Source organism: Scomber scombrus, chromosome 24, assembly GCF_963691925.1.
Source record: "Scomber scombrus chromosome 24, fScoSco1.1, whole genome shotgun sequence".
Taxonomy (NCBI): domain Eukaryota; kingdom Metazoa; phylum Chordata; class Actinopteri; order Scombriformes; family Scombridae; genus Scomber; species Scomber scombrus.
Window position 1 is genome coordinate 6,693,182 of NC_084993.1, and position 25,234 is coordinate 6,718,415.

Below are 25,234 nucleotides of genomic sequence, written 5' to 3' on the forward strand. Positions count from 1 at the left end.
GAGCGCAATCTGTGTGTGTTGCCATGAAATCTTTAGTGAAATATTTGCACAGCGGCCACCATGGATGAGCGAGATAACCTCAGAGCTTGAACTCGATCCCTCGGCGCTGAAAGCTCAGTTCGCCTCTTTCACTTTCTAATATATTCATTTGTATAAACTCCCACTGTGTGCTTTTCCCAGCTTCACCACCCATGATGACCTGTCGTCTATTATTAGGCTGCATTGAGCCACTGTCTGTGTGTGAGAGAGCGTCCATCAGATGTAAAACTCTTGCTGTCTTATTCGACTTGCAGAGCAGCGTGTCTTCCAAAGTGCTCACTGATATAAACGGAGGGAGATGGAGGGACAAAGAAAAGGAAAGATGAAAAGAGAAGGGGGGGGTAGAAAGAATGAGGGAAAAGAGGACAGGAAATAAGTTTAAGGAGGAATAATTAGATGACGAGTCCAGATTGATAGAGAGAAGAAGATAAAGAGGGGGATTTGTGAGTGATGAGTGGAAAGGTGAAGAGCAAGGTATCGCCAGTGGAGTGGATGATGTGAGGATGGAGGGATTGGGGCGGAGGGAGGGAACTCTTGGCAGCAGGCGGTGATAATCCGGTGCCTGTGTGAATGATTAGCATATATGCTAAACACTTCAATTCTATCAGCTAACACTGAGAGGCCGAGATAACTAACGCAGTACGTGTTCCTCCATCCACCTCTGTCTCTGCTGCTTTCTGTCTTCTGTCTCCTGTCGTTTGCCCTTCTTGTTATTTTCCCCCCTCACACCTCTACACGTCCATCCCTATTTTCCCTTTTTCCATCGCATTCCCTCATTTTTTCTTCTCTCCTCATACATTCTGCTCTATGTCTTACTCTACCCTGTCTCTTGGCCCAACTCTTTTCTTTTGCACTTTTTCCACCTCCACCATATCAAGTCAACACAGTTTCCAAACTTGGCACCAGAAATTAAATGAAAGGATACGGCTGATGATATTTTATGTTTCCTTATGTCAACATATTACATGAAAAGGCCAAAAGCTGAACTGCTACTTACAAGTCTTGCCTGTGTATCTAAAGCCTGATATCCAGCAGTTTATTCCAGGAACTCCCAACATTATTATTTTTCTTCTTGTGATCCCCGTAAAGCAAAGCAATGTAAACTTGCAACCCATTGTTGCAGCTTAACAAAAGACAGTTTTTTCCTTCTCTTTTGTTATTTCAGTAATGCTTCAGTCTAGAAGAAATAAAGTCATCCAATTGTTTCCAAGAACAAAAGCAAAAATTAGAGGAAATTGTGGTTTTCCTGCTCTCCTCTTCTTTTAATCATCTCTGCACCCAAGAGCCCCCCCTGCCCCATATACATAGGTTAGGAACCATTGACTTTTCCTCTTTGACACAGAGATCAGTGAGCCAGTCTGTTGCACACTGTTAGTTTATTTTGAGTCAATCCCACATACAGTACACTGCCCTGCTTCTAGAAATACTCACTAAACCACTAAATGTTATTAATCCACAACTGAAAATAGTCACCAACAAAAGCACTATTTACTGCTGCTCGAGTGGGCACATTCCTAAAATGTGCCCAGATGTCTTATGAAATTACTGAGACTTTTTTTTTAAGAAATCAAACTATATACTGCACTTAGACCTGTTTTTAAAGAATTATGTCTTTAGTAGGAATGAATAAGCTTCAAGCTGAACACCACTCATAAGATATTTCAATATTTCTTAAAGGATGAAGAGTTTTATTATCTGAAACAATGGTTAAACTTATATAGATTATACGTTATGCTGCTTAATATATCCAGTATATTCATCCTTTACTAAGATTTCCTCAGCTGTCTAACAAATCCTCCAAGGCTCTCTCACACAACAAAGGCCCATTTAGGTTCACGTCACACCTCATGAAAACAACCCACATTGTTATTTGCAATCGTTGATAATGTGGCTACACACACACACACACACACATGTCGTGTACACATCTGCACGCTCACACACATGCACTTGGGGAGGTGTGAAAGGTGTCTATGAAACACTAGCTATGTTTGTGCAGAGTGCTAGTGAAACACATTGGGGCTCTTCAGGTTCCATTCAAATGCAAAACACTTGCACAAACACACGTATACAAACACACACACACACACACACACACACACACACACACACACACACATACAGTACTCATCTCTGCCCACACACTCAACTCATTAGCACACACTTATGACTCATATGCATGTGTTTTACAGGACACAGAAAATGAGAGGGGGAATTACACTGTACGGAAGAAATTAGGGATTTTTTACTGTACTGACTAAATGCTGATTTTATAGCTCACAATGTCCCCAGAATAGTTCACTAATGTTCTTTCTGCTCAGTGTTTAGTGCTGAAGCTCAACTGTGAACTGTGTTGAGTGTGAAAAACATAAACAGTCAACTGAAATGTTCAATTCAGTTTCTGATTATTTCAAATTTTTAATTTGTGTCAGTTACTTATTATTTTAATGTGCAAAATTAACTTGCAGGTCCTGATTATTGAACCTGTGGAAACTCTAGTACCGGTCTGTTTGGCATGAGTTCGCACACAATTGAACCATTACAATTACTTAATAAGTGTAAAAAATGCTGAAACCACCTGCTATTTTTCCCAAAAAAAAAATGTAACCATCGTATTAAAGTTAAAAAGAAGTTTGGATCTGAAGGGGTGTTTCAAAATCAGTTTTCAGACAAAACAAACATGGCTTTTGGACGGAGGCTGAAGCTCAAGGTTGTCTTTTTCAAACTCTGAGTGCCACTGCACATTTCTGAAAGTGAAGGTAGATGATGAATCTTTCTTTCTTCCTTTCTTTCTTGCTGTCTTTCTCGCTTTCTTTCTGTGATTTATGTCTCGGCTAGCATCTGTTTGTCTTCAGCAGCAAGGCATGGGGCCTCCCAGCGCTCCTGGCCTTCCAGACTGACACTTCCCTCCTATCTTTTATTCAGCTGCTGCCCAGCTAAGGGGTCCTCCAGACGGGCTGTGCCTTCAGGCGAGCCCTGGGCCTCGACGCCCAAGGCCTCTCGAGTGGAGCTCCGTGCTCCACCCCTGCCCCCGGACACGCACGCTAACACACACAGTCACACCGACGTGGATAAAACCCACTTAAATAAACATGCAGCACACACAGACAGACAAGACATGTGCACACAAAACAGAGTATCCGGAGAACCATTCATAACGGTCACGTCACCTTTTGTTTTTATTCATACGACTAGTTATTCATTTATTGTTGCTCTTTTATTCATTTGCTCACAGGAGAGTAGGAAGGGAGGGTTGTATGACAATGCTGAAGACAGGGAATGACAGCCACTCAAGCTGAAAATATGTCATTTATTAGATTTTGTCTACCTGCATGTGTGTGAGTGGCACCTTTCTGGGGCATGAATGTCCTTATAAGCTTACAGACTTCATTTTTAAGAGTCTACCAAGGATTTTAGGTTAAAGCTGGTCAGGTAGCCACGGTGAGAGTTAAGGTTTTGTGCTGATGAAGGCTGAGGTCAAATGCACAAACAGACACATAGCAAGAAAAGTTTGTGCGATAGTGTTTGACATGTTTTCCTTTTTCCATCTCTCTGAGGGTCCGCAGACAAGAGCAGATACATCCTTGCGTTTGTTTGTGTGTTTTTGTGTGTGTGAGACAAGCAAGCTGCTTAGCCTTGGACTGGCTCCAGACAGGAAGACTTAAACCATGGTGTTGAGAAATACTTCCAGGTTAACGCAAGGTCAGTAAAGGGGCCACAGGAAGTGTTAAGCTGACAGCTGCGTCCATCTATTTTGCTGACACATACACACATGTATCGAGAGAAACACGTCTATGCACGCACGTACACACACACACACACACACACACACACACACACACACACTCTCTCTCTCTCACATACACACACACACACACGTAATGCCAAGGGACAGTGAGGAGCCTCCTGGTCTATCACATGCGTCCTGTTTTCACTGCATGGCACAGAAACAGAGGAGAGGGGAGGGGAGTGGAGAGAGACAAACAGGCAAGTGAGCAAAAGAAAAGGAAAGAAAGAAGAGAAGGTGTGCCAGAAAATAGAAGAGAAGAAGAAGAAAATGACACATAGTACATACAGCACGAGGATCATTTTTAAGAGACTGGAGAAACACACTTGCATCTTCTCCTAGTGAGAAAGAGAGATATATATAAATATTTCTTGTTATACCAATTTATGATAAGTGATGGGTGTGTTCATACCTTCACCTGCGTGTGTGTTTGTGTGTCAGCCGGTGTCGTCTTGAGGATAGGCGCGGCGACGCGACAGCCATTGTGTTCAAGCGAGCATATGGTTTCTGACACATCTCTTTCTAGTGCCATACCGTCTGTCTATACGGCGTAATGGCAGCCAAGACAGCAGTCCTTTTTACTGCGACTGAAGGCCCGTTTGAAGGAGAACATGGAAGAGCATTAGTGGAAGTTTATTCCCCGGCTTATCATTTTGGACTCCACGGACGAAGATGGTTTTAAAAAGTGGATTCACTTTAAAGGGAAAAAAAAAAGTTTGTGTCTCCAACTTACTTTTTCTTGATTTCTATTTATACTTGCTGGAACAATGTGAGTCTCGGCGGGAACGGGAGATCGGGGGAATAATACCTTCCAAGTGACTTGGAAAGTCTAATTGAAAAGGAGGAGGAGAGTTTCCTTTCCTATTGTTTTATGGGGGATTGGAATGGAAAATCCTGGAAATGGTATTGTTTTAAAAGCACTCAGTGATGATCCGAAGGGGATTGGAGATCCTGTTCATTTACAGAAAAGGCCCTCTTGCCTATTTTCCATTTCTTTTTTGTAGTTTAAAATAGGGTAGTTGTCCTTAAAATAACAATAACAATTCCTTGTAGAACCACGTAGACTTAAGAATACTCTTGTAGATAAATAAATACATTATTATTATTATTATTACTATTATTATTATTATTATTATTTTTATTAAATATGTTTGCATCATATGAATCAATTTTACATAAATCATAGACAGGTTTAACAAAGAAAATAACTGCACAGTAAAAAGAAGATTATGTCTTTATCTGTTTTCATATGATGATTAACATCTATGAACCAAAGCATTAGTAAAACAGGAGAATTTGTATAGTATGCTGCAGGTGGCAGATTGTAAACACTAGAAATAAAATATACTTCAAATGCCACACCATGCTACTCTACATTATATATTCTCTTATACAGTTCCAGGTGTCTTGTTTTTGGACTGTAAGTCCATAAACCACAAAAAAGCTCCTCTGGTCACGGTGTTATGCATGTTATGTTAAACATGTTTCCTTTACCAAATGCCACTGTAAACACTGTCAGACGTAAAAAGCACTGATAACTTTGTAATGCTAACAGTGGTTTGAAAAAAATGACACACAACAGCTGCTGAGACAGGAGAAAGCAAGGACATGAAAGAGAGGATGAAAGACGAGGCAGCAAGCACACGTCCCGGCGGATGAGAAGACCAAATGAATGGGTTAATCCTCTGGAAAGAGGAGAGAAGAGAGAGGGATGAGGGTAGACGAAGAGAGAGACATTGTTTGAATGCTGTTCTTCTTAAAAGGTGACTCTCTTAACGCTACAAAGAATGTCCCTGCAGTGCAAACAGTACAAGGCACACACGCGCTGAAATTAAATACTCTTGGGAGGCCACTGAGGATGTGGCAATGACTGACTGGCTGACTGAGAAGGAGAGGAGTTAGTAAAGATAATGAACCCCAGGGAGGAAGAAGAGCAGGAAGAAGGAAGAACAAGAGAGCATATGTGAGGAAAAGAATGGGGGAAGCTAGAGACAGACAGAGAAAGTCAGGAAGAGAGCTCTCAGGATGGAGTGTGTGTCTTGGAGATGCTCAAGCTGGATGATTGTTTAGAGATGATCTCCTGGGAGATGCCAAAGAGGACCAGCGGAGACGAAAATGAAGCACGCTTGCCTCAAGATGTTTGTCATGTTGAATCACAGAGTATCCTTGTAGGGAACATTAACACCATTTACTCTAGGGCTGAGATGACTTGTACATTACGGGTGAGGATTTGCTTTGTTAATCTCGTCTATATCCTTGTGAATTGAACATATCTTTGTGTTATGGGTTGATGGTGTATTATTTTAGTCTAATTTTCAGACAAAATAAGCAATTTGAGGACTTCGCTTTGATAAAACACAACCATAAGAGTTGTCAATATCGGAAATAGTCATTTTTGCAGCCGTAATTTATTAATTTACTGTATGCTTTCACATTGTGTTTTGTTTTATATATGCCTGAAGTTATCGATTTTTTCTGGCATATTCATAATTTTAATAGTTTTTTTTCTATATTATTTGACTTTCTTTAGCGACAATGCAGGCAGTGAGCAAATATATGGACACAACCCCCCTAAAAAAAACATTCCTTGTTTGCAGGGAGGCTCAATTTTCTGTCTCGTGCGTAAACCTTGAAATGAGTGAATTGCATGAGACTCACCAAAAAAAGAAAAAATCTGGTCGCCTGACAAGTCGGCCTCCCCTGCCTTCGTGCAAGATGCTCCTCCAGTTGGAGGCTTTGCCACCTCTTGACTTCATTTTTTAGCCCTTTGTCAAAGAACAGGATCCTGCCGCGTAAAGGAGAAAGAGGAGCACGGAGGGAAAGACAGAGAGGATGGAGGGAAAAGAGACAGATGAGAGGGGTTTTTGTTCCCCCTGCTGCGAATCAAAGAGTGATTTATCATCAGAAAAAGGAGTTCATCACCCTCTCTAGACTTAAACACGCACAGATATACACAGTCCTCCTCTCCGTCACACACATCATGAAACAGAAATATCAGGATCAAGTGTGTCTGTCCTCACAACGCACACACAGCATCCCTTGGCATTGTCGTTCGCCCGGCACCTGCTGTCTCCTTCTGATCTCTCTACCTTTCCATCAATCACTCCATCTCTCGCTTTCAACGCTGCCTCCATCCATCACTTCCTCCTCTCCTCTCCATCTAGCCTTCCTTTCTTTTGTCTCCATCCTTCCATTTCTTCCCTTCATTCATCAGTGGTAGTGTTTTGACAAGGGCATGGCCATAGGTTAGCTTATACATCATTAGTGTTGACTGCAGCCTTGAATGGCTTTTTGGTCATATGGGTATTTTATTTAAAACATGCACACTTTGAAAAATGTTACAACTAAATATTATTTTTGATTACAATGATCATGATCTCTCTCAACCCAGTCTCACATCAAAAACTATCACAGCAACGTTGGTCCACAGTGCAAAACGTAGCCATCTCACAATTATGCTCAAAAAATGGTGAGATTAGTCTGATGAGTCTACGTTTTTTCTTCCCTACTCTTTTCTAAAGGACTGCGTTCACATCATGTGACATTCAAGTTTTTTTCTGCGAAAACAAATAAAATGGCTGCCATTCCTTTCATTCTCAGTGTAAAATGTAATATTTTAAGATAGTTTTGGCATTAAAATGTGTTTTGATGATATATATTTAGATGAATCCATTAATCCATACATTGTGAGAAAGAATGGTTAAAATCTTCTTCAAATTGCTCTAGTCTGACTAAAAGTAAAAAATAGTCCGTTTTCTTTATATTGATTGATTGAATAATCAGTTAATTCTTTAGTGCTACAGCATAACATCTGACTCAGGTTGTTATTTTGCTTACATAGTTCTGAAGTCATCTTTTTTTCTCCTGTTTTTCCTGCAGAAATGAGCTGTCAAGGTAAAGAAAACAAGTTGCTGAACACTTGATTTTCAGCACCTGTCAGTAAAAATGATGGGAGTAAAATTTCCATTTGCCCTCCTCTTATTACATGCTGTAAAAAAAAAAAATTAAACACAACTACAAAAAATGTATATAAGGAGGCGATAATGCTGAATAGTATGTCCTTAAAACAACAATCACCAGCTGTGAAATCTGGTTTGTGAAATTGCGACATTTTCTACCGACTCCAAACTCACGAAACTCATCCAAAGTGCAAAGAGACAGATAGAGAAGGAACTCAAGTAATTACCACCCTCTTCCTCTCAAGAGCTCTCTCTCCCTCGCTCTCTTCATCCCTCCTTCACGCCCCTTCCTCACCCCCTGTTCTCCTCCTGCCCTCGTCTCGCTCCTTCCTTCCCATCAACCATCTCACCTGTCACCTCCTTAATCTCTCCCCCTCTCTCTCCCTCATTTCCTCCGTCACCTTTGTGGCCCCAGTGGTTTTCTGAGGATGCTCTTCTAACACACACACACACACACACACACACACACACACACACACACACACACACACACAACACACACATACAGACGCACACACACACACACACACGCACACACACACACATATACACTTGCACGTATTCATATACAAACACACGTTAATTGGCGATATGCATGCATACGTGGAGACAAACACAAAGTGTGTGTGTTTGTTTGCAAGAATACACACAAACACATGTAGTAGAAAACACAGTCATGATCATTTAAATGCACACACACACACACACACACACACACACACACACAAATAGGGTAATGGAGGATGATTAAGGCCAAGAGGGGGGTGGTGGCTAAGACATGACCTCATGACTCAAGTAACCACTCAGATCGCAGCGTTCATATGAACTACTGCAACCTTTCCACAAGAGCTTGATTGTCTCCTGGAGGAAATGTATATTTGTGTGTGCATGCGTGGGTGGGCAAAGGTGATGAAGAAAGGGAGAAAGACAGGGGTAGACAAGAGGTAGAGAGAGAGAAGTTACCCCTCCTCTCAGCAGAGTACAGTACTTAGCAGAAATCCTTGATGGAAGCGATCGGCCAATTCAGCCTTTTACCTGAAGAGACCACTTGAAGAAAAATGCAGAAATTGATGAGAAATTGAAATCAGTGTGTGTGTGTGTGCGTGTGTGCGTGTGTGTGTGTGTGTCTCTTGTTGTCTGTGAGCTCTGGTTAAAGTCACTCAAGAGTGACAAAGTGAGGTGTGTTAGTGTGCATCAGGACTGTCACATTCTCAGAGGAGCAAAGTTCAAACATAGAAAATCAAATACAATTCTGTTGTCACAATTACAGATATAATGTAGTTATAGAAAATGCTTGAATCAAAATAGCCAGAGTGAGCTTCTCTGTATGACAATATACACTCAAACATAATAGTTTTTCTCCTTCTACTTGCAGTTACCATAAACACTGGAACAGGGGTGATTAAGAATTGAAGAATAACCAATTCAGCTTCGGATCAAGGTTTTGCTGAAACACTCCCGCCACTAATGTAAAGGGAGGAGAATGGGGAGCTATTTGGACCTTCAAGATAGCGATTGGTTTCCATTCATTGCATCCCACTGTGGAAATCAACATAAAGCTTGACTTGAGGCTTGCTTGAGATCCATTACGGTGAATATAGTTAGTAAGGTGGGTGGTTTTGTCAAAGCTGAGACCATTTGAAAAGTGTTTTTAGTGAAGTCAAGGATGTTGAAATATCCAAAAGGAGTACATAATGGTTGCCAAAAAACAGTTTTATTCAAAATATAAGTGAATACAACAGGGTATAACATCCCCAAATCATTCAAAGGTGAATCATTTAAAGGTGAATTTCTTATTTCTGGACCAATCCCTACATTATGGTCATGGAATGGGGCATTTCAGGCTGATTAGCAATCAATAATTTCTTCTGGGGGCTGGAGTTCGGAAGATATCTACCAATTTAGCATGACTCCTCACAAAAACCAACCATGCAACCCCCCAACTTTCGTGACCAGGAATGACCGATCCGTCTCGAGTCCCAGTCCCTATCTGCTTGGTTCCACATCTAACACTGGTAACTTTTCTATCAGACTCGGACCAGACACAGATATTTTCAACATCCCTGTGATAATCACTTATAGATGCCCTGTGAGATTTGCAGTCAAACAATCTGGTGCATGTCTCAGGAACCTCATTATTGTTAATGTTCAGCCTCAAAATCGCCTGGAGCCAGTTCTTTTAGCTCTTTCAGATCTAAAGTGGTAGTGACCATCACCCGATTGTTTGCATTAGAAATGTGAAACAGAGAAAAACTAAATCACACATAGTGGTGAAAAGAAACTTAAATCATTTTAATGACCGTTTTGATAACCAGGTCTTCCAATTTTGCTTTATTGACTAACTACCACTACTCAACTTAAGTTAAGGTCGCGCCTTTGTCCATGACATAGACTCAAAAGCTGGATAAGGGCTTAGGATATGACATTTCAACCCAATCAACCCTGGAAATGATGTTTATATTGGCCAACTTTCTCACATTTGCGCCTTCTTTGTCTCGATAAGACCTGCCTTCTACACGTTTTTTCAAAATGACACCATATGACGAGGAAATAATTAAAATGGCTTTATATGGCTTAGTGTAAAGGTAGTGACTTACTGTAACCATGTGTCTTGCAACTGTAGTCCAACTCCACTGGTCTGCTTGACGGATAAATATCAGCAAGTAGAAAAGCTTGAAATGAAAATAAAGATACATGTTGTTCACCAAGAAATCAGGAATAGTTGAAAGGAGAGTAGAAGACACAAATAGATGACGAGCAAGAATTTGAGGGTTGCGGAGGAGAGGCAAGGTGAGGAGAGAGGAGGCGAGGGAGGAGGATGGCAAGAGAGATAGAGGCGAGATGAGAGGACCGATAGGACGATGGACGCCTGAAGGACGCGTGTACTTCGATAACAGATACCATCGGAGAAGATGGTATCGCCGTTCCTATCGCTCAGCGCCACACACTGTTAATGGACAGCAAATAGAGCGAAGGGTGTGCATACAGTATATGTATGTGTGTTTTCCTATATGCATGCGGTTCCTTTCATGATTATCCAGCTTGTCTATGTTGACTCCAGAGTCTCCTCTACTTTACCATTTTGCTTTTTATTCACCCTACATCTGTCTTTTTCCTGCCGAACCCACTTTCAAGCCATAATGTGGCTATTAGTATATCACAAATGACTCATTCCAGAGAACAAGAGAATGAGCGAGAGAGGGAGATGGGGAGAATTATCTAATTGAATGAAATCATTTCTCCAAGTTGGCAAACCGGTTCAAGTGCTATTAAGTTGTTCACAGGCTCGCATTAGCTCTGTGTCTCTCTCTGAAAATGTTGGTGGTTGAGGGTAACAAAAGAAAATTGTCACTGGCGAGATGCGTTTGGGGTCTCTTCAGCCGCTTTCACGCTGAGACGCACACACAAGCACATGCGAGTACACACACACACACACACACACACACACACACACTCTCGGGCGCATCCATCAGCCAATCATGTGGACAGATGGGTCATCAGCTCTCTAATTGTGTGATTGGCTGAAATCAGCAGCAGAGGATGCTCCGGACGGTTGGATGACACATTAGGTTTCTTTCCATGTAAACAGGGAGTGTGTGTGTGTGTGTGTGTGTGTGTGTGTGTGTGTGTGTGTGTGTGTGTGTGTGTGTGTGTGTGTGTGTGTGTGTGTGTGTGTGTGTGTGTTGTGTGTGTGTGTGTGTGTGTGTGGGTGCATGCGTGCATGCGTGCGTGCGTATGGCGTGCGTATGGCGTGCGTGTTTGTGGAATTATGCAGGTTTGCATACATAATCATGACTCTGTTGTGAAATCAACAAGTTAAACAACAAAAAGCCTGAAAGAGAGATACAGAGGAAGAGAGAAATAGGAACCCTAAATACAGAGTGACATAAAGGAGTAGATAATAGATTTGTTGGCTGACTGACTTGTGTGTGTGTGTGTGTGTGTGTGTGTGCACGTATACGTGTGTGTGTGTGTGTGTGTGTGTGTGTGTGTGTGTGTGTGTGTGTGTGTGTGTGTGTGTGTTTGTCCTTGCAGAGATGTGGCCAAAACACATTAGAGCACATCTGTCCACTCCATACCCACTCCTCCATCCTCCTCATCCCCGTTCTGAAGAGCTCTTTATCTTTCTATCCACCCATCTATCCGTCCACCCAAACTATTTCTTTAATGAATTAATTTGCCTAAATTCTCATTATATATTAAAACAGCATGTCTCTGATATTAAATGTAAGTTCAAATAAAGGTTGGAGGCATCTCTAAGCAGTAGCCCTGTTTCCCTCTCTGTCTCTTGCACTCATACACCACCCACCTCTTCATTCCTCTGCTCTCCTTTTGAGAAACATCATTTGAAGGTTGGCTACAACTCTGAGGGAACACTGGTTGCCATACACTGGCTTCCTTCTAGTATGGGCAGAGATAGAAAATCTGATTTGGTGTTAGCAGTTGTTTAATGTATGTTTGTACATCAGTGGATGCTTGTTGGTATGTTTAGTGTGATCTGTCTGTAATTTGATTATTTAAATAATCGTGGCTGTGATTTGATTGGTCAAATTTCAATTTGACTTATCGTCACAGTCAATAGATCAACACCTGATGAAAGCCTATGAAGTTTTACAAATACAGTCTCCAAAAAGGATTTTACAGGCAACCTTCAACTTTGTTTTTGTGAAGATTTTTTTTTTTTTTGGCATTCCTGTAAGGCTGCATTAAATGATTATTGTAATTAATGATGCATCTGTGGATTAAGTCCTCTATCAATCATTTTGTCCATAAAGAGTATGCAATTGTTAAAATGCCTACCTACCTAACACTATAATTCAGTTATTATCATGTATGACAAAGAAAAACATTACATCATCACATTTGAGTAGTTGGAATTAGTGAAGTTTTGGCACTTTTGATTAAAAAAGTGACAAACTGTTATTTGATTATCACAGTAAATGGTGATTAATTGTATCAGTTGACAAATTGATTAATTGGCTAATCGTGGGAACTCTACTGGTTTCAGGCCATGTGTCAAAATCAATCCGCAATGCAGCTGAGAAGGAATGGTTGATTAATTGATATCTTCCTTTTTTGAAAAAATCCACCTACAATGTCCAGTAATAGGATATATGTTTGAATGCATGTAGATACTTGTTTATTTAGCCGGCTCACATACTCTGCTGCAGTTGATCCAACAAGACACACAGACTTTTAAGCACACACAGACACACACACACACACACACACACACACACACACACACACACACACACACACACACACACACACACACACAAAAGGCTTCTCCTTTAGTGTATTGATTTGTCTTTTACTCAAGACTCAAGACAACTCATCTGTAATAAGAGCTTTTTAATGGACGGATTATTCGGTCGTTGTCTGTAGCAAAGACACACACATATACACACACTCTTGCAAGCATTTTCTTATGAAATAAAGCTGTGTATGTATCTATGAGGGTGTGTGCGTGTGTTTGCAAAAAATGTGTGTGTGCAAAAGTGTGTGTCTAATCAATGTCGTTCTTTCTGGTTTTTCCACTAATTCCTCTCTTAGCCCACTCTTAGGCTCCTCTCTCCCTCATTGTGTCTTTATTTCAAATGTTTAATTTATATGCTGTTATGTCTAATTCAATGTGTTTCTGTCTATCTTTCTTTCTTTCTCTCTTTCTCTTTTCCCTCCCTGTGTAGCCTCATAATTAAAGTGCACTGATATATAATTACTGTGCATATTTACCTCAAGTCCCATCTCAGTGAATGGGAAGCCTCTCCCCCTCTTTTGTGGCTCTGCATTATCAAATGTTATTATTTGCATCCCGTTCAGCTTCTCAGCCATCCACTCATTAAGTCCGCGGCTTTGAGAAAATTAATGACCTCATATGCAAATTGAAAAAGAGAGAAAAAAAAGAAAGAAAAAAAGGCTTGCCACTAAAGCATGGGCACTATGTCAGAGTGTGGGATTGTGTGTAATCAGGACTGTGTGTGTTCTTCGGAGTGTGTGATAACATCTTCATCTTTCCTCCATGTCGCCCAAAAAAATACTAATGTTCCAATGGCAGTATTCAAGGAAACTTAAAGTGAATTTCAAATTCACAATAGCAGTAGTAGTGAAAATCACTTAGCAATTGCAGTGGTAGATAAATAGAAAGGTGCTGACCTTGGTGTGGTCCTAAACAGACATAACTGGGTCTTTATGGAAATTGTTGCATTCTAATAAAAAGTCACCAATAGCAGGAAAAAGAAGAAGAAGAAAAAAAAAACTAATTAACTTATCCTTTTTTATTCCCACTGCTGATTCAATTAAAGGAAGGTGTCCGACTTTAAATAGCTGAATCCAGATTTATTTTATAATGTTTCTTTAGAAATGTCTTAATTGCTCTTTGAGAGAAACCTGCATTTGCACAGAGGTCATCTGTTATTCTTTTCTCTGATGCTAAAAGATGAAGTTTGTCTTTTTTGTTTTTACCCCCCCCAAAAAAAAGAGTATTTGATATATTTTTATTTAGTCACATTTGCTTTGCTTTTGAGTTCACCGCCGTCCTTCCCTCTTGAGAGAAAGCAGTCGCCCGTGCTTATCTTTCCCAAAAAAACAAACAAACAAAAAAAACAGTATCGTCTCTCGTTAATTATTTCACATTGTAATCACATTTCTTTTTATCACTCTTGACATATGAAAACCTCCTACAGTTTAAACCATCAGTGTTTCCAAAAATGTGGACAAAAATTCTTACCTCCCAGTCAAGATGTGACTGTTATTTAATGATTTATTTATTTCCTTTTTAATGTTACAACATGTATGATATAGCTAAATCATCATGTACTCGTGTAGTTTAACCTACCAGCAACATAGTGACTGACAAAAGCCTGTAAGAGCACCAACATTGTATTGGTTGGTTGTTGCAGCCAGACAGTGTTGTTTTTGCATGATTTTGAGGGTTGTAGTTGGCATACTTCTTCGACAACGTTGTTTTTCACCACATACCGTTGGTTATGTACCATCTAATGATTTGAGTGTTTTGCTCCTTTACTACATGCAACATCTGGGTGGAGCAATTGTCACATTTTGTTGTTTCAGCACCTGACAAGTCATCATGAGCTCCCACAATTAGTGTTAGCTATCGAAAACTCATAGCCAATGGTATTCTATAACCTTTGTAATCTATATGTTACTCTATAATTCACATAAATGGAATAACTAACGTGTGGAGTAATATAGTAATGTATGAAGTGCTGAAATCACAGGTAAGCAACAGCATTTTTGTGTCCATAAACACAGATTGCACCTGTCACCAAGTCAGTCTAAACCAAAAATTCCCTTGAAAACATTCATGACATAATACATGACTAATAATATTCTTTTACGCAAGTCAAACATTCATTTTAATTTCAATCTGACTTTAAAACTAAAATGTCACTGTATACTCTTCTAACCATACTTGATTGTAGTTCAGAGAATCCATAATGAGAACATATGCAAATGCTAAATTGCTGGCATACTGCATTGATATGTAAATGAACATGCGTCCACATAACGTTGCCATTGTACATGATGATTTGAGTCATATCCTTCAGTTATGCCTCTAAGAGAGGTTTGGTCCTCTGTCCTTGTTCAGGTCATCTAGTCTGCTCTCCTCTGACTGCAGGGGATTTTTTGTTTTTGCTTTGCGCCATATTTGAGGGCAATTTCGACTGTGGTTTGATGATCACTCTGAGGATATTTTCTCCTATTTGTATTTCGATTTTTGAGTGCTTACCTGGAAGGTTTACAATGTCATGTTTGGCCCAAATCTATGTCCGGCAGCTCTGAGGGTAAAAAGCGTACTGTGTTAATGCTCATTTTTAAACATTATGAATGTGGGCCAACATGTCACTTTTAACTAATCCAGTAAATACTTAACACTGCATCCAGAACATGACAATACCTCTCGAGGTCAGCCAGTTATAAACGCGGAAAGCACAAAAGACAGAGCAGTTGTTATATGTGAATATGTATTGTGTCAGAAAATAGAAGAAGTGGGAGTGGATGCAGTTTGGCAATTTGATTGACGTGTTTTTGCAAATCCACAAACAATCAAATCAAAAAGTTAAAAATGGACACTGAGCTTATTATATTCTCTTCACTATACAGTAGATGCTAACTCATGCTGGCTGTGTTTCCCTCACTCAGTCTCTTCCTCTCTGCTCTAAGCCATCTGCTCTGGAGGACGCCCAAGTCACACTTTTCTGAAAGACAAACCTGTGCGTGCATACTTGAATATGTGTGTGCATATGAATGTAGTTCAAAGCCAAAATGAACATCAGCTACATTAGCAACAACTGTTCTAAAAAAATAGTATGACAGCATCCTAAATAATGAATAAGAACAAGTACAAAAATGCATCATCAATTGTAGTTAAAAACTTATATTTCATGCTGGACAACTATAATATGAATAATAATCTAGTAGCTGCAGTTAAGAGAACACAGCAACATGACTAGCAACTTCTTTTTGAGAGGAAGGATCCATTGTCTCCATTGGATGTAATGGTGAAGTCACAATATAAATCAGCTTTTATTTGGGTCTTAATTTTGTACCTTTGTCCATCCTTTTTTATCAGCTATAATAATGTTATACTCTTCATGTTAACTGCAACATCACAACCATGAAGCCAGCAGTTTAGTCAGATTATCTAATCCAGATAGAAGAGTGCACATCTTTTGGATAAATTACGGTAGGTCAAAGTTGAACTATACACAATAAACACAATAAATTCATCAGGGGAAATAGAGGAAGAACCACCAGGAAAAAGAGTTCAGAACAGGAGATGGAGGCTGAGAGGCCAGCAACTTAATCAAAGGCACAAGACCAGAGAGGATGGAAAGCATTTGTCAATGGCCTATGTTCCTTAGAGAATACAAAGTTTAAGTAGGAAGTTGATAATGATGAATTTTACAATTCTGTATCAAAACATTTAGGGAGTTTACATCCTGCTTCATATATCTTGTTGTTTTTAGTGATGTTTCTGCATTCCTAGATCCCAACAATTTCTACAATATTACTATAATCACTAGGAATGGTGGTTAAAAACTACAAAAATACAACCTAAATTGTAATAATCAGGAATGCTCCTTTGACAAAGTGCTTCTTTTTTTTTTTTTTTTTTTTTTTTTTAAATATAATGCTGACAGGAGATCTTTTTTTTCTTCTCAGAATCTTCATATTTTGTGGTTTTCAGAAGGTTATTCCTAAAATATTTTGTCTGGTTGAAAACTTAAGACTTATTGTAAAGGTTGGACAACTAAAGCCACTTAAGACTAAGGTCAGGAGAAGATATTGGCCATGGTTCAATGATAATAAAATAATAGAAATACTAGTTTTGAAGGCACCCTCAGTTTTCCTTCCACGCTATTAACATCACCCTACAGTATACCCTGCCTATGAACACGAATCATTATGCAGAATGGTTGCATATGAAGGAGACAGGATTGTTATAGAAAGGCCTTTTGGTTTTGAATAATTCACTAAATTTAAGTGTGACGTATCTTCAGTGTAGCATTGAAACATGCAGATGCAAATTTAAGGGGAACATTGAGGATGGAGAGCTTTAAGTGTATAGGTGCTGCTGTCTCGTGGCCTGTAGGTGGTGACTTAATGCTCTCGACCCTGCACTACCATCAGACACACTCGAACTATGCACACACACACACACACACACACACACACACACACACACACTTGCATAAACACACACACACAATCACAAAGTCACTCAAACAGACTTAAGCACAAATGCAGACGACTCTTGACCCTGCCGTGCGGTGAAATAAGCCAACATTTTGTCGGCCAGTGAGGCTGTTTGACTACATCGCCTCAGCGACTTGGAGAATAAAAGAAGGATGATGGAGAGGTTTGGTATGAAGTAAGAGGGAAAAAGGTCTAGTGGTGGAGCAGAAAAAGAAAGGAGAGGAGCAAAAGAAAGAGAAGTGGCACTAGTGGAGAGGAAAAGAGAAGCATGGATAAGTAGAGAGAGGTAGAATTGCAAAGAAAGATAACACTAGGAAACAGAACAATGAAATGAAAAGATGCACAAATGAATACATATATTTCCAAGAAAGCAGGAATACAGTGAATGTTTAGTTTGTTTGTGAAAGACACATACACACAGGCAGACAGCATGCATCTCCATACTGATTATGCAGCGTCTATTGTCAGATGGGCTGCTAATTATTGCGATGCACAGTGCTCTGCTCTTCAGAAACCATTATGAGGCCCGGGTAAGAAGTCTGACCTCTTTCAGTCTGGCAGACTTGTTGGTTCTTACAATGAGAGGGGGCACAGAGGGGACGAGGGAGGAGAGGAAAACAGGAGTAGGCGGGGGGGTGTTCTTATATGACTTCGAAGAAATGGAGGAGGGAAGGCCGTGGAAAGAAAAGAGAGGACAGATGAACAGTTGAGCAGAATAGAGTTTTGATTAAAAAACATGGATGGAAAGCCGGAGAGTAAGAAATACAAAAGAAAGGCTTTGTATAAATTATTTTTTTTTAGCTCCTTTCCATTTTTGATTGTGCTTGATGAGCCTGTACAGTCCAAAACAAGACAAAGAGTCTACAGCCATGCTCACAGCTCTGTGAGGCTGTACTACAAAAGGGTGCTTTGAGCTAAATGGTAACATTACAAAATGCTGACAATGATAATGCTAACACGCTGATGTTTAGTAAGTATAATGTTTACCGTTTACTGAAGGGAATGTCCTTAGTTTCGCATTTAACTAGTGCAAAACCAAAGTATTAGACACATTAAAATAGTGGCCTTATGGTAGCACTAAATGTAAAGTCATTAAAGTTATTACAATTCAACCTGAGGATTAACCAATGCCATGGCAATCCATCCAGTAATTGATGAGATATTTTACTCAAAACCACAAATTTAAACCTCTTGTAAGGGCTAGAGAAAGAGTGAGGAGAAAATTAAAGTCATTAGGATTCATCCTGTGGTGACCATGAATAAATATCCATGTCACTAACATGGCTAAAAAGTATTATTTTCCATGAGAATAGAGCGTTGTCCAAGCTTGTGCATTTAAGAGCTGGTAGGTAGCTCTGACTTCCCATTTTCATTGTTTATGAATGTATTTATTGATTTGTCCATCCACTCCCTTTAGTGCGTTATAATTGCTCAATGTGGGACGTACAACACTGCAATTAGTGTATATTCAATATCACACAAGGAATCTTTGTAATGCATGAATGAATTTGTTAAGTTGGAATGTGTGAGTGTAAATGTGAAGTGTAATTCAAACACTGACAGTGCTGCTGATCCCTTTCACACATATAAATATTTCTTCATCGGAGCACCACTCAGGAGCCTCTACACCTGAAAACCAAATGGCTTCACAATGCAATTAATTGGATTATTCCACTAATGCATCCATTTGATTTCCACCCGTCACATAATAATAGCATTTTTAAAGGGGCAGGGAGGGGCAAGGCTATTAAAGGGGCGGTGTCTGTTTAATGTTCGTTAATGATAATTACCTTTTGTCTCTCTTCTGGCGCCATCTTCAAGAGAAGTTTGCTAAAAAAGTCTCACGCTTTTACATTAATCCACCTTTTCCATCCATTTTCCTTCGCTTATCCGAAACCAAGTCGCAGTGGCATTAGACTGAGTATAGAAACCCAGACATCCTTCTCGCTGGCAACATCCTCCAGCTCCTCCTGGAGGGTTCCCAGACCAGGAGAGATATCTAGTCCCTCCATCATGTTCTGTGTCTGCCCTGGGGTCTCCTACAAGTTGGATGTGCCTGGTACACCTTCACATATCTTCTGTATGTGCGAAACTTAAGATAACATCACTGTAGTATATTGTATATAATTACTCCAACACATCATTTCAAAGCTACACTTTAAGTGTATTTCCTCATCTGTATTATATTACAATGTCAAAAATAGCATTTCTAATCATATTCTAACCTCAATAATCGGAAGATCGGCGGTTCGATCTCTGGCTCCTCCTGTCCATGTGTCCAAGTGTCCTTGGGCAAGATACTGGATCCCAAATTGCTCCCGAAGACTGTGCCATCAGTGTGTGAGTGTGTGTGTGAATGAGCATTAGATCTCCTGATGAGCAGGTTGGCACCTTGCATGGCAGCCTCTGCCATCAGTGTATGAATGTGTGTGTGAATGGGTGAATATTGGCATGTAGTGTAAAAGTGCTTCGAGTCGGCGGAAGACTAGAAGTACGCTATATAAATGCAGCCCATTCACCATTTACCTTTTATTTTCATTATCGACTAATCTGTCAATAACTCTCTCCAATAATCAATCAGTGGTTTGGTCTATAAAATGACAGAAAATGGTTCCCAGCATAAGATGCATGTCCAACCAACACAAGCCAGCTCCACAACCCAAAAATATTAAGTTTTCTAAAGTAACTAAAAATAATTCCCCAATATCTAATATATTTTATACATTTGAGAAGCTGGAACCAGAGAAGTTTGGCATTTTTTCTTAAAAAATGACTTAAAACACTCAATCGATTGTAATTACTTTTCTCCAGATTGATTGATCAAGTAATTGTTGCTGCTCTACATTAAATATGTTACTTACAATTTGAAAGATATTACACTTAATTAATTGTAAGTAGTTTTAAGGAATGAAGGTTGACATTATCAGTGGATTCATTAACACATTTTCATTTTCATCTAAAATGTTCCCGTCATTGACAGATAACATGTTGACCTGGGCCTGATAGCAACTAATAATGTAACCTGCATCAGTGTAAAAAAATAAATAATAAAAAAACTATCTTAGAAATGTTAAATGTATTGTCACACAGACACCCAGTACAAACACACAAACACACCATAAAGCAGTCCATTTAGACCAATGTCACTATTACATAGTGTTCTCTCCCAAGGCTAATGCAGTGTGTGTGTATGAGAGAGACAGAGAGGGAGGGGGGATAATAGTATTGTTAATGGATGTGAAGGGCTTAAAATTGGATGTTATTAGGACTACAAGGCTTTACTGCATACTTTACATGGACACAATGGAGTAGAAAGATGGGACAGTGGGAGTTACGGGGGTTAAAGTCTACGAGATTTTAGAATCAGGGCAGGGTTGTTTTTTTGGGGGTTTTTTCCCAGTTGGCCACATGGAGAATACTCCACCCATCAACTTAAGAATTAAAATGTTTGAACATTTCTAATTACTGTTTTAACACGCTAAATCTGATATACACACATACGTATCTGCTGCATTTAGTAAGAGGAAAAATGTGTGTGTTTATCTTGAGTTTCATAAGTTCCCACTGACCTTGGAAAGAGCATTTAAAGAGGAAATAACATGTTTTCAGTGTTTCACCGTCATTTACAGTATTCAGTAAGTTCAAGAACGTAATGTTGTCTGAAAGTCAAAAGTCATGGCTTGGTGCTGCTCTGAACGCTCTGTTTGCAAAGTGACCTCTACTTCCCCATCAATCTGACGTCAGATCGTGGTGAACACAGACAAATGGCTGTCCATTTTTGTGGCTTTTGTTGTTAATGGTGTTGCTGAAGTTGTTCCATGGGTCGTTCATTTTGTCCACTCACACATTTTGGATAAGATTCAGGCTCGAACATGTACCGATGTATTTGAAAAGTTGACATTTTGCGTAAAGAAGGAGAAAGTGAAGTTAACTCCTCCTACTGTTTGTTAATGTAGCATGAAGCCAGAGAAGCTAACCAATAAGAAACACAGGCTGGCTGAACTGAACTGAAGGGTTACAGTTTTAGATAAGTAAGGAGTTTATTATACTATGCATGAATTGTAAATCATGCACAGATATTCTAGCAGAACCCCAGATTATAAATATACACCAAAAAATGTGCAAGGTCCGTCACCTTTAACAAACCAATCTCAACTTAAAGACTGTTAAGCAGCTGTTCAGAGCTTTCAACCATATCACATAGCCCTCCTCAGCAGATTATGTTTATTCAGTTGTCATGTAACAGTAGACATTCAAATTTTTCATAATTCAGAGGGCCTCTACAGCTTATTTATGTTGAATCCAAAATTGAGATTCAAAGTTTCAAGGTCCATTTGAGTGCGACTTTAAATTGAATAAATGTTTCACCGTAAACAGACTATGATCTTTTTGGATTGAGGTGATTTGAATGGATTTCAAGGAACAAAAGCAGGAAAAGAATGAAAGGAAAGGAAAGAGATGGCAAAGTGAAAGAAGAAATGGACATTTAAGGAATGAAAGGATGAGGCAGGGTTGATTGGGAAGATGTGAAAAAAAGTGAGAAAAAAAAGGACAGATTGATGACATGGGAGGATTAGGGAGGGAAGTAATCAAAGAAGAGGAGGAAGACTAGGAGATGCTAACAAAAGAAGGGGAAGAGAGGAGGTGGAGAAACGTGAACAGACAAGAGAAATAAGTGAACACAGCTGAGAAGGTGACAGAGGTAGGAGGAGATTAAAACAGAGATGAGAGAAAGACAAAGTTTTGTTAAAAAGATTTGAATAAACTGCAAGGCACACACACTAGTTATAATAACTCTTCAGATCAGGGCACGGTCACTCCTTTGGAATAAATGAATAGTAATTGATTGGAGCAAGAACAGTACATAATGCCCAGTGTGGCTCCTTCACCACCCACTAATCTGCCGAGGACGATATGAACACCCTATACGTAGGTGTGTGCTTTTTGTGTCTTAAGTATCAGTCTCCAGTCTGTTAGCAGAGTGAATAGAAGTTGTTTGACAGGCAGATATTAGGCCGTCATGGCCAACATGAATAAAAGAGACTCAGATAGCAAGAAACATAAAACAGTCATTAATGTACGTACCCTGCTCTCCTCTGGAGGAGACAAAGAAACACACGTGTTCATACTGGCACGCTTATAGCCAAAGGCACAGACTGACAGACAGACACGCACACACACCGAGGCCAGAGGTGACCGGGGCATCTTTTCCCTGCAAAAAGGATAATAGCCAGGATTGAAAAGATTGTAAATTATAGGACAGAGACTGAAATTAATCTATAAGACATACACACACACACAATCAATTCACAGGCACACATAATGAGCCTTTTTTTTTTTTGTTGAGCGTTCATAAACAAAAAACATTAAACTGAATAGTGTATGGAAAGAAATGCAATAATGAGCACATGCACAATCACGCGCACAAAATCAGAAAATGTGTCGGTAACGGAGTCGTGGAACTCAAACTGACATCTAAATAAATATGCAGATGGATGTTCAGAAGAAACTTAATTGGTGGTTTTGTGTTTCTTGGCTGATTGCAGGCAGCATGTGATGCTCTGCCTTCATCTATGTTGTGGTTTTATTTAACTAAAAAATATTAAAATTAAGTCTTTTATTGTCGCCTTTCATAGAATAACATTGCAGCGACTAACAAGCCCTAATTTGGTTGCATTGATAAGAAAATTATTTGCAAAATGATCTCATGTACAGTATAATGGACAACACTGACTGTTTGCCAGTAAGATATAAACACAATACTATAGAATATGATTAGACATACTATCACCTTATAAACTCCTTATGGTGGACATATTTACACATCCAGCAGATACAAAGCAACATTACTAACCCTTTACAATTGTTTTTGTGTCCACCTAATGAATGGAAGTCCATTTGCTCTCCTTTATGCTCAGTTTTTGCTCTCCTGAGGGAATTAGCAGGCTCTTTAGCTGCCAACCAAATCAAAACCATGAGCTGAAAGAGGTTAAAAGGCTCCATAGAACTGAGAGAAACTACAGGGTTCAACACAATGAGTGACCCTTTTCACTTGATCCACTGTCGACATAAAACTATTGATTATAGCAGCTTTAAAGATCATCCAGTCAGTCCAGAAATGACCCCTGTAAATTTTCCATTTCTCATAATAGAACCAATTGATTGTTGTAATACATTAAGAAGCAACATTTCATTGTGTGTAATTCTTCTCTTGGTAGCTGCAGAGCGTGCCATCATTATTGTTACACTTTAATATGTCTTCAGGCGGTCACATGTCACTGTTCACTGATGGCAGCAGTCTGCTAAATGATGCATGCTGGGAACAGTGACAGTCAAACGTGCGGGAGAGCAACAGTTTTGTTTTCTATTTCTCCACGGGAATCAAGGTTGTGAGGGGATTGTAAATAAAACAGCAAGCGAGGAAAAGTCCTCATAAAAGAAACGTGTGTGTGTTTGTGTACATATTGTGAATAATCATTGTGATGTTTTATTACTGGTATATTTTGCTGACCTTCTCCTTAAATGTAATATGCATTGTGTGTGTGTGTGTCTGTGTGTGTGTGTGTGTGTGTGTGTGTGTATGTGTGTGTGTGTGTGTGTGTGTGTGTGTGTGTGTGTGTGTGTGTGTGTGTGTGTGTGTGTGTGTGTGTGTGTGTGTGTGTGTGTGTGTGTGTGTGTGTGTGTTAGAGTGTCAGCCAGTGCAGGACAGACATGAGGAGATGCAGCTAAAGTAGCCATGGATGAATGTAGAGATGAAATGGTCCTCGAGAGAAACTTGCACAGTAAATACTTGGATTCTGAATGCTGGCACTGGTCAAAAAACAGATCCAAACTCAATTAAACACATAAATAAGTGGTTGCCTATAACTATATGCATTCATAAAGTATATGCACATTGAGTGCACATACTATCATAACTCCCTTCAGGAGACTCGTAGACCCATCACAAGGCTCTCTTCCAAACCTACAGGCTACACCTGAGAAGTGACAACTGTGTGTGTGTGTGTGTGTGTGTGTGTGTGTGTGTGTGTGTGTGTGTGTGTGTGTGTGTGTGTGTGTGTGTGTGTGTGTGTGTGTGTGTGTGTGTGTGTGTGTGTGTGTGTGTGTGTGACTAGGTGCTTACTGTCCATTACCATTTTGGGGTGAATCCAACTGGCAGAGTGAAGATGGCAGCCTTAGTAGACCTAGCATACACACACTGTACATCCAGAGTGTGTTCTATAAGTCAGAGGAAACCATTATGTTAAGTGCTGCTACAGGCAGCATGGATGGGATTTCTAGAGGTTTTAAAGACAGTCCATCCTCAGACGATTGAACACTTGTAAAAAATAATCTACGTGTGATGCTAAATGCATTTGAGAAGCAGTTTTCTGGCACCATATCAGCTCAACTTGACTTACTTCTATGCAATTGTTGTTGGTTGAACTGGAATGAAGCTGAAATACTAACATATGATATTAATTTACACTGATAATTTACTTTATAGAAGTGTGTCCTGTTAATAAATAATATTACTGGATTACCAGCAAAAATGTTGAAGTGACAGCTTGTCACCTTATTGGCAAATTTGCAAATATGAGAAAAGGAAGCACCAAACAATAAAAAATAGATGTCATCAATAGCGACATTGAGTGATAACATGTACCAATGCTGGATTATATAGTCGCTGTTTGTGTCTGTTTCAACAATAAATATAGCTTATTATTCAAATTATGTGAATCCAGGT

The 25,234-nt window shown here is 39.6% G+C and overlaps 1 protein-coding gene across 2 annotated transcripts in view; it reads left to right on the forward strand.

Moving 5' to 3' along the window:
• The window catches only part of ccdc28a (coiled-coil domain containing 28A), a 113,331-nt gene that overhangs the window by 47,258 nt on the left and 40,839 nt on the right, over nucleotides 1–25,234 (forward strand). The window lies entirely within an intron of this gene.